Below are 11,248 nucleotides of genomic sequence, written 5' to 3'. Positions count from 1 at the left end.
CCAAGTCTTAAATCAGACTTGGATTAAGAATTGCCAAGTCTTAAATCAGACTTGGATTAGACTTGCCAAGTCTTAAATCAGACTTGGATTAAGAATTGCCAAGTCTTAAATCAGACTTGGATTAAGAATTGCCAAGTCTTAAATCAGACTTGGATTAAGAATTGCCAAGTCTTAAATCAGACTTGGATTAAGAATTGCCAAGTCTTAAATCAGACTTGGATTAGACTTGCCAAGTCTTAAATCAGACTTGGATTAAGAATTGCCAAGTCTTAAATCAGACTTGGATTAGACTTGCCAAGTCTTAAATCAGACTTGGATTAGACTTGCCAAGTCTCAGCCCAGACTTGGATTTAGACTGCCAAGTGTAAAAAGTGACATGATCATAGCTCTGAATCAGTAATGAAAGAAGACTTGGAATTAGACTTGCCCAGTACTGAAATTGACTTGGCGTTAGGTCCGGGCTGTCTTTTTCAACTTCAATTTAATCTGTGTTTCTTAAACCAATCAAATTTATCAGTAGATGACAATAGAGATCTGTTTAATCTGGTTTGTTAAACTGGTACTAACTTATTATAAATTAATACAGACTATAAATCGTCACATAAATAACCAATAGTTTTTAAATGATTATAAACTGTTAATTGATTTTAGTTAGCTGATATGATTATTACTCTTCATTTGGGGATATTAACCATCTGATAACTTTCACAACTTTATATTTGAAACGTTTATTCATTGTTTTTCAACAATTGAGATTATATTAAATGGACAATAAGTTAAAAATTCCAGAGTCGGTCAGAAGGATCAAAATTACAGGTAAATTAATCCAAACTTTACCAAATCTTATTTAACAATATTTATTCAATCTGTATCAAAAAATTTCTAAGGACTGCTCAATTGTTTGTACAGGGTAAACTTTAAGCCCTAAGAGCCGCATTAGACTTTTTAAAATAACCCCTTAAACAAATGACAAGTTTGTGAGAGACAGATTAGAAAATTTTTTAGATGCAGCAGTATACTGAAATATAGAAAAATAAACCAAAATCTTAACGTCGTTTCTGATTAAAAAAGTTCTTGTATTTTCATTTTATTATTGAATCTGTCTTTCGCTAAATTTTTTGTTTTGATGATATAATGTTTAAAAAAAAAACCATGCTGATGTGAGCAATTTTATTAAACTCAAAGCCGTGCGCTTCATGCTGAGGAAGTTATAATATGAAAAGTATGCACAACTTGACTATTCGTTAATTAGCGCATAAATTAAACAAACGCTTTTCAGAATCGTTCCGATCATTAATAATGAATGTATATTTCTTTATCATTGAATGAATGCATACATCTTTTATTTGTCTAATTATTCGTAAATCTGTTGCAAATTTATTTAATAAATTTCTGTTTGAAAAACTGCTACGATAAATTAATTTTTGCACAGATTAATAATTTATAATTAATAATTGTTTGCATTGTTTGAATAAAGAAGTGCGGCCAGTCCTTTCATTTTTACACGTCAATGTGAGAAATATAAGAAACATAAAAGCATGCTCATATTTCATCTGGGAAAAATAACAAAACAATTATGCCATATCGTTTATTTCCATAACTGAAACTGCTTTCACGAAAAACGAGATTTTAAGTTTTTCGATTCCTCTAGTGACAATAAATGTTTTATAAAACTGATTCTATGTTTCCGATCCCCAACTTAGTTTGGGGGGGGGGGGGAGTATATACTTAACTGGTTTTTTTCCGATAGCGTCGCAACGGATCAGTTGGACTTAATAATGGTCTTTCGAGTGGAATAAATTTCCATTTGTTCTCCATAAATTGAAAAAATTATTTTTTTGTCATATCCCTCTGGCTCCTAGGCACCATCTATGTGTTATTACATAGCTCGTTACTAGATTAAAAACGAATTTGGGCCAGCAGTTGGGGGTTATACACTAAAAAGTGGATATGGGTTCCAACTTTTCCTTCATGAGCCTGATTACGTCTTTGGTTTGTATAAGCTATTAGGATGCCGAAGTAGCCATCAAATTAAAAAGATCTCTTCCGTTTATTCCCCAATTACAGAGCACGTGCTGTTATTACATAGTAACTCATTATCTAAGAACATAGCACATGTGTGTTTTTTTACTGGGGGGGGGGGGGGGGGTCACCCACTAAGCTGGGGTGGGGTGGTTGTCACAATCGAAACAGCTCAAATTAAAAAGAAATGATAATGGTGGAACGGTAAATTTGTCTATTTATGTCATCATAGTTTCTATGACACCGTTTAGTGAGATTATCGCCATAGTGAGTCCGGGAGGTGGGTTTCAAAATTTGTCCCAATTCGTTTAAAAATGTTTAAGATTTAGACAAAATTTTAAAAATCTGCTTCAATCTTCTCAACACCTTTACAAGTTTTCTCCAAACCTTTACAACTTTTCATCTATTTGATAAAGTATCGCATTTTTGTCATACAACACAAATTCCCGCAAAGATCTAAGAGGGCATCTATGAGGGCGTTATTCTAAAAAAAAGTTGCTCAACCCCGAGTATTTATAGGCGAAGTAGTGCTTCCCAGGTAAAAAATAATCCCGAACAGCAAAAACTCATATACTAAGACATCATCCCAAGTTAGCGCAAAACAGTTTCCGAGCAAAGAGCAAAACCACGCAGTCCTATGAGAATTTAACGAATCAATATTTTTTGAATAGTATCTAAAAGGTTTTTCAATCAGTAGCCTAACCGAAAAATATTGGATACCTGATCAAAATTGTCAATTACTTCATAAACTTGTGGTCAAAAGATAATGTATATTTAAAAAATATGACGTCTCTACTAACATTTTTTAAATAAAATTTACAAAAACTTTCGGATTTGGTTTATAAACTATTTATAATTTTTCAGATAATATCGCAAATTCAAATAGAGATTTCATACTAGCACCCTGAGCAACACCGGGCTGTTATCTTTGCAATAATTTGAACAAATTCTGAACAAAATGGTTATCTTAGAGGATCTTACGAGACGGGGGATATCTTGTAAGAACTAGACGAATAGGTACCTTGAAAGATTCCTGCAAACCCACTTTGATCGAGCTGTGTTTCCAATGGTTGTTACCAATGATTTTCTACCCTTCGCAGAAGAATCTTGAAATTTAACTGCGTGAGTTTTAGGGTATAAATTGAAACTCAAATTCTTTGCACATCTGAATTTTTGCAATAAACAATTTGGTTTCATTCTTCTAACGCTAAATTGGCATTGCTCGATTGAGCAATACGAAACAAAAAGAAGAATCATACTAACAACAATCACTTCAGATCACCTTTTTGATTGTTTGTTTTGAATCAGTTTCTTAATAATTATTTTAGAAATTTAAAAAATGCAGCTTCGTTGCTAAAAGCATGAAAGATTCTTAAAAAGAAGTTTTTGGCAAATAGTGCCAGATTTAAAACTGATAAGTCTTATAAAACTATCAGTTTTTCAATTGTAGTTTATGTGATTCTGCTTGAAGTCGTTGAGAACGTTTGGCGATTAATACAGAATTAAACACAGAGGCCTTGCTTAAAAACATAACTTGCAAGTTCTAAAACGCCGGAAATTTGCGGAAGTCAACTTCTGGCTATGTATATAGGAACGTCTGGCATTTTACTTCTGATACTGGAGATTTGTGGCATTTTAACTGTCTCATACGTGTTTTAAGTTAAGTTATGTGACTCTGCTAAGGAGCCTTCGAAATTCAGGCATGCATCTTTAACTGCTACGAGGATTATGTGAATGCCAGTGGATATTCTCAGTGACTTCATTCGAATCACCTTATCTCCAACCAATTTTTCTGGAATTGTTTTTCTGGACGACAACCATTTTTCTGGAATTGTTTATTTAAGGTTCTCCGATCAAGTTTTCTCTTCTATCTGTTTTTCAAACTGCAGCTCTTCGTTCTTTCCGTTACCTCCCACCACGTTATTCTCTCGCATTGCACTTCCCATTATATCTTAATTAACTTAATTAGCGTAATTTTGGAAATCGCGATTCAACACAATGTGTATGAAGTTATACCTTTTTCTTTTACAGATTAAAGTGTGGTTCCAAAATCGTCGCACAAAAATGAAGCGTGACACATCAAAATCGTCAACAGCAACATCAACAACTGCAACATCGTCAACAACAACAACCAACACTTCGTCATTGGAGCCTGTCAAAAAAATCATCAGCATCATTATTGTCCAGTTCATCTTCATCTTTAACCACCAAGAAACCCAGTAACAATTTTCCAAGCCCTAAAACCCAACCCGCGAAAACACCCATAACATCTATGAGTTCATTTTTTGACGAATCAGTACCATCAAATTACGTGCGACCTCAAATGTCATTGTACAACATTACCAAAAACGTCATGTTTGAAAAAGTGGTTATGAACGCAGCTGTAACTCTGTCGGCTGCGGGGGAACAATTTTACCCACAATCACTTTTTGGATATGCGCCAGCGTCACATCACGCTGTGCAAGAGCATAATTTAGCCAATGGGTTTGTTAGCCCAGAATGGAGTCATACGCAGAATGCTGCTTCGTATTCTTATAATTTACCCTTGACTTCAGGCTGGTATACGTCTAGATAATTTAGTTTCTAAAAACTAAATTAAACTTAAGTAATTTCTTTATTTTCACTAATTTGTCAATAATATTTGTTTTACTCTATATAATGATTATTTTTTCTTCTTTTCAAAAACAAATAGAAAAATTTATAAATTTGCGGGTCAAATTTTTTTCTAACACATGCAAAAGACAAGTTTCAATTTTGAGGGAATCCTAGACCAAAAAGTTTTATGCAAAAATTAGGCCACAACCTGCGTTGGCTCTTTTATACAGTCTTAAGCAGACTATAGAGTAAAGCTACTAACAGATTCTATCTATTCAGGAAACACTGAAGGAGAACTTCAATTATGACGTCAGTAAAAAGTTATGGGAGTCATTTGTATACAGATGATAAAAAAGACAAGAGACCTTTGATTGAAAAGAGAGACATAAATTTCAACAACTTTTTTGCAACATGTCTGCAAATTATTGATCCTTTTCGTTTTTGGAAGATGAAACTGTAATTTTCTTCTATAATTTTTAATATTCTCCGATCATTTTTATTCCAAAAAATAATAAAATTTCTTAATCATTTTCCCCTCTTAAAATTTATAAGTCTCTCATTTATTCACACACCCACAGTCTCAAGTTCAGATTCAGAACAACGAAATGTTGATTTAGATAAAGAAAACGACAACTTTCAATTTTTTAATTTAAAAATTTACTAGAGCAAACCTTAGTCGAAACATGGACTTTCGAGCGACATTTGATATGAAAACAATTTGTCTTTATTTTAGAGGATCTTTTTCAATTCCACCGAAGATACAATGAACATCCGTAACCTTGCCTCAATTATAAGCTGAGAATTGAGACCTTGACATATCATAGTTGTTGTTGGTCATGTATTGCTTTAACAATCGCTAATTCTTCAGGGTTTCTGTTTGTTTCTGTTTGTTGAAGAAGCAAGACCGAGCTGCAACAAATTTTTTGCCATCTCAGTTTTATTTAATATTTTCTTTAAACTCTAGGGCGAATGGGAAGGAAAGCGAAAACTTAGTTTCAGATTGAAATTTACAACGTAGAAATTTTAATAAGATAAAATTATATCAGATAATTTGAGCCCAGGATGAGGTGCGCGAATAAACCAGGCCTGATCAAACTGACTATGGTTGCACACGGGAGTGAATCACGACCGTTCCTCAAAATATGGCAGCACTACGTACCGTCTGGAAGACCGACCAATACCCCATCCAGACTCTGCTCGGTCTGATCAAGGAGCTACCTAAGGTCTGCAGAGTGTAATCAGAGCCCCACCTGGACACAGAATAGTCTGATCATAGCGTGGTCTGGTGTCCGGATATTTGAGTGGTACAGCATGTGGCCTGAACAGAGCTTTTTCCCGAGTCTGTAAGGTCTAACAGGAACTTTTCCAGAGTCTGGAAAGTCTTCTCAGAACAAAGATGTTCAACTGAAAAAAACAGTCAGTCGCCGGACAGAGAAGAGATAGTTAACTCCCTATTTTTTGGAGCACTTCCCAATTTTAGTTGATCACTATCAAATACCTTGATCACTATCGAAGACTAAATTCTGGTAATTTCTGCCGAACTAAGAGTTTTTCAATGTTTGAAAAAAACATTAATTTTTTAGGAACCCAAAAACCGTATACATTAAATGACGTCAATTTTACTGAAATAATACATTAAACCAATGATTACTGCTGCTTTAACAGTTGAAAATGTCAGTCAGGTTACCCCCAGTGTGCGATCAGAACTGGTCAGGACCCCCCCCCGTGTGCGACTCAAGTTAGTCTGACACCCCCAGTGCGCAACTGAAGCCGGTTTGGCACCCCTAGTTTGCGAATCAAGTCTGACTTATCAGAACTGATTTTGGTCTTGATGGTCTGATCAGAGCTGGCTTGGATCGCAAACCTCCTCCTGGGAGATGATATTTTCCTCATTCTGCCAAGCTTGGCTAAAAAGGACATAAATACACGCATGTCGAAAAAAGCTTATGGGAAAGCATTGTTTATGAATGCATGCTCAGAAAAATGGGACACTTTTTGAACAGAAAGAAAGCAATTTTCAAAGAACAAGAATTTGACATAAAAAATTTCAATTGTCTGACAAAACTATGAAAAATGAAAGTATAAGTTTAATTGAGAAATGCATAGTAACTGCTTCCAAATTTCTGCTTGACACGATCTGTGGTAAAACTTGCATTTAATCACTGCATTGAGAAAGGCAGTCATTAAACCTATCCCACTTTTTTCACTTCGTCAAGCTGCATAAAATAACAACGATTAAAATGTGAAATTATGAAAATATTGGACTTAAAATGGTTTAATTCACCCATTAGAGGTGCAAGCTGCATATATCAACTGTCAAAAATCTGAATCGAAATGGAAAATGTTTGACATAAATTAATTAGCCTACACTCATCAAACGTATAGTCAAAGGCTATTTAGAGTTTTAGTTGGTGCAAGTCCTGCAGTGCCAGTGCAGGCACAGAGAGAGTAGTGGGTTGAAAGTGATGTGCTTTATGTCTATCGCACCTGGTTCGCAAATCACTTCTTTTATTGGCTCACGACAATCGTATACATCTGGCTAGATCTTTTTTGCGAGATTTTGCAAATGGGTTCAAGATCTTAACAGCGAAGAACGTTCTGACAAGAGACTTTATGCACAGACCTGTTGCTTTGCTGTCCAGTATATCGTCATCATCAGCGGTAGTAGCATTAAACTCGATTTGAACATCAGGCAAACTTCGTGCAAGACGTTGACAACGACGTCTCTAATGTGGTCGTGGTGCATAGGAATACACCGTCCTTTTGCTCAAGGCAGAGCAGGCGTGATAATGAAACTTTTCACACATGCGCATTTACTGGAGACCTTTTAATGGACCATCCATATATTAGACAAAAGCTCTCTAAAATCTCCGTCCATCTCCATCAAGCTCTAGATTATTGTGTGAAAAGATCGGAATTATAATTAGACGACGCTTTTCTAGAAGTCCGCATCAGCAGTTGCTTTCCGCAGTGTGATGCGTTTTCTGCTGTCTGATACAAAATAATTCTTTCGATTGTTTAGCTCTCGCTTTCGATCGTTTCTCTCTTTTCTGGCGCTTCAATGATTAGTTCTTGTTAAGCTCTCATTGTAACTCTATCATTACTATTTAGACATTTTACCATTTAGGACCAATGACCTCTACGTAGACAAACGTCAATAGCTAAAGCGGTGACATATTTACAAACAATAGTTGAAGAAAAGCGTACGACTCGCAAAAGTGGCAACAACATTTCATAAAAGAAAAGCGCATGTTAGTTATCGAAGTCAAATGAGTCAACTTCCAAAAAATGAGAATATCATTTTCCGAAACGAACTTTTGTTAGTCATATCAGCCTGTTTTTTATTTCTTTGTAAAAAAAAGATGGCAGCACATTGCGATCAAGAGAAAAAATGCTCACCGTTTGATTTTTCTGTTCTTCTTCATAATAAAGTTGCCATTTTGATAATTCCTGGTACGAGATGCTATAAAACCAAAATCACACACAACACCTCCGTTAAAAAAATTCCCTGGACCATAGAAAAAATGATCAGTTGGTGCTAGCTCGAAACAAATAGGCAAACCATTTAGCCACTTCATGCATAACAGGTGCAGAGAATCCGCTTAAGACAGCAAAATTGCTAGTTTTCAAATCATCTATGGAACACTACAGAAGGGAGATGCAAATTATAAGATTGATAAGAAAAGTGACCTATAAAAAAATCAACTCCCTCTGGAACAATTCGTTTCAAGAAATTAAGACACTTTGACGCTTTCGCAAAACACTGATTGATATGTTTGTCTAACACTAAGTTTTTACAAAAAAAAACAATTCCCAGGTCCACTATGGGGTCTTTGTGTTTCAGGTCTTAGCCCAAGATACTGAGCTGGGAATCGTTCTCATGACCAAAAAAGTGAAAATTTTTTATTGACCTGAGATATTGTCTATATCACTTTGAATGTCATTTGATGGCAACTGTCAAAAATTTTTGAAGTCGTTACAATAAAAATTAGCTGTGCCAAGACAAAACACCAGACGTATCATTAAGTATGTTACAAAACGCGCTATAATTTTTAATTTTCTGTGTTCTACCATATAAATAAAACTCAAATGTTTCAATAGATGCATGATCCAAGACAAAAAATGCTATTTTTAGGATCAAATAATACAGGACAATGTTGACTGCTTTTCTGAAGGCAAAATAAAACAGTCTGCGTCATGGCCTCTGCTGCAAAAAACTACAAGCTGACTAACAGTGCTGCAGTTTCTCATCAGATCATGTTGCCGCATTTTCATTTGATAGCGCAGGCTGACATGAATAAATAAATATGGCTCGCATTGACAATCGGCTGCAGGGGAATAAAAACCCAAGAAAAAAATGCAATTGTTTACTCTCCTAGAATTCTAAATTTGCGAAAACTGATTGAAGCAATCCCTGAAGCTCTCAGCCATATTTTTTTGGTTAACAGCAAAAACTGATGAAGCAGGTGGATTTTTGAAACTAAAATCAATTTTTGCAGCTGTCAAGACACCTCCCTTTCACCCTGATCTCTGTCTTTTCTCGCAATAAATGGTATCTTTAACGCTAAAGGCACTTCTGAAAATTTTATCTCAATTGATAGCCAATTTTCGGCAAGAAACCCGGAAAAAAATTTGATTGTGCAATTATTTGCAGCAGATTTTGTCGGCAAACTATACCACTGATTGATTGACAATTAAGCAGCAGGCATTAGATAGTTTTCAGGCATCAAGCTGACTCCATTTTCGGAACAATCCCGAAATCAGCTCGATCTCTATTTCCGTATTCATAATGTCCTAAAGCTTCGCTATCTTTTTCAACTTCTCTGTCAAAAGATGAAATGAAATTTTTAATGTACACAGGATGCGTGTAATTTTGTAGCTTGCAGCTTCCAGCAAAACAGCTCGACAAAAATAGGTAGTTGTTAGATCACACCATTAGAGGCCAGAAACTTTGCTTTTCGCCAATTTTGGATTTTTCTTTGCCAATTCGTTGGACGAACACTGAAATGTTTTCAAAATTGTAGCCAGTTTTCAAAACTAGCCAGTTTTCATTACTCCCGAAATTCCACGAAAAGATGCAACAAACAGAAGAAGAAGAAGCAGAAGACCACCATGAGCTCCTTGACGTAATTTTTACAACAAACAGAGGAAATTGACCGCATGTGTAGTGAACATGCAGGACATCAATCGATACCAGAGGAGTTTGACATAGTTGCTGAGCAATGTGTCCAGAGAAGCTGCCGATGGCTGTGAACAGAGAATCGAAATTATTCAAGATTCAAGACAACAAAAAACTTTGTCTCTTCCGACAGTTCCTAGGCAAAGCCTAGCAAACTAAGGAGCGAGGTTGTTGTCTCAATAGCCAAATGTAAACAGCCGAACATGATGATGCAAAGACAAAAATTTGTAATGAAGTTGAAAACTGGGATAATATGTTAACTTCTGACGACCAAGATCGTGTACAGTCACACAACCGTAATAATGATCTCAAAAAAGAGCGAGCACGTGACGTAAAAACCAACACGAAGCAAGAAAAACCAAGAGAGGACAACGATTAGCAGGGGCATCATAGCTTCATAGAATATACTAAACAGTTTCAGAGTTGACCGAGTCTTGATGTGGATGTGGCAATTTAAGGTCTGGCTGCCCTCAATCTGTCAAGCAATCAACCATCAGACCTGTGTACTAACTTATGACACCTGGAGTTCACCTTCAAACAATGCTTGACAGTTTCAATCAACCTTTTCGAGACGATCACATTCAATGCAATCAGCAACAGTCACATTTATTTGGTCATCAATTTTATCACTCATTCCCAAAAACAAAGAAAAAACGCTCCCAACGAACGGATCAATTTTAAATCACGTTGGATCAATCTTTAATCGGGTTTAATCTTTTTCCAATTTTTAGTGCGACAGTTCCCGCAACAAGACCACCGAGGAGTGCCAGATTTTTCTTTTGTTTCTTAAATCGGATCACTTTTGAGAAACAACATCTGACTTTCAAGAGTTTATCGTGATGTATGTTTTGAAAAAAGTTGTATGGTGGTTAAATAATAGCTTACAAACTTGTTGTCTATACCCTCAATTTATAACCAAAGCTAAGTGTGGTATGAGGAAACTCGGCATCGAAGGATATGAAAAAAATCTGAATTAGAGATTTGACTTTTACAGCCATGATGATTGTCATCTTATTAAGTACAAACTATATAACAAGGGGAACGCGTTGAGGATAAGCTGTTACGGACCGTTCAGAAGCCCCAAAATGTCAAAAGACACCAACAGCTCGCTTAAACTCACACGAGAACCTTCCATTTACTTCAAATGGTGAGAACTTCTTTAGGGGGGAAAATGGTGCCTTTATGTGCCAAACTATTTAAAGTATCCAGATTCTCAGTTGACAAAAACCTTTGAGATATTTGCTTCTTTATCTCGCCAATGTCTGAAAATGCAAATTTAACAAAAATTTTGATTGTTCTAGTAAAATGCAAAAATTTTTAAATTACATACGATAACATAGTAAGTGCTCAGATGGACAAAGGCGTGCTTCAAATTGATTTCCAAAACCCTCTTAACTCAGTGAAGCAATCACACTTATTAAAAGCAACTTATGAATTTATTCCAGCAATTGC

The 11,248-nt window shown here is 35.6% G+C and overlaps 1 long non-coding RNA gene across 1 annotated transcript; it reads left to right on the top strand.

Moving 5' to 3' along the window:
• The first annotated feature begins 588 nt into the window (after positions 1 to 588).
• LOC142354260 (uncharacterized) lies at positions 589 to 4,694 on the top strand. The gene is made up of 2 exons (XR_012761074.1): positions 589 to 816; positions 4,054 to 4,694. It is a non-coding gene; the product is annotated as an uncharacterized LOC142354260 (long non-coding RNA).
• The last annotated feature ends 6,554 nt before the right edge of the window (positions 4,695 to 11,248 follow it).

Source organism: Convolutriloba macropyga, chromosome 15, assembly GCF_964194025.1.
Source record: "Convolutriloba macropyga chromosome 15, txConMacr16.3, whole genome shotgun sequence".
NCBI classification, from domain to species: Eukaryota; Metazoa; Xenacoelomorpha; order Acoela; family Convolutidae; genus Convolutriloba; species Convolutriloba macropyga.
The sequence above is the reverse complement of the archived record's forward strand: the minus strand, read 5'-3'. Positions and strand labels throughout refer to the sequence as shown.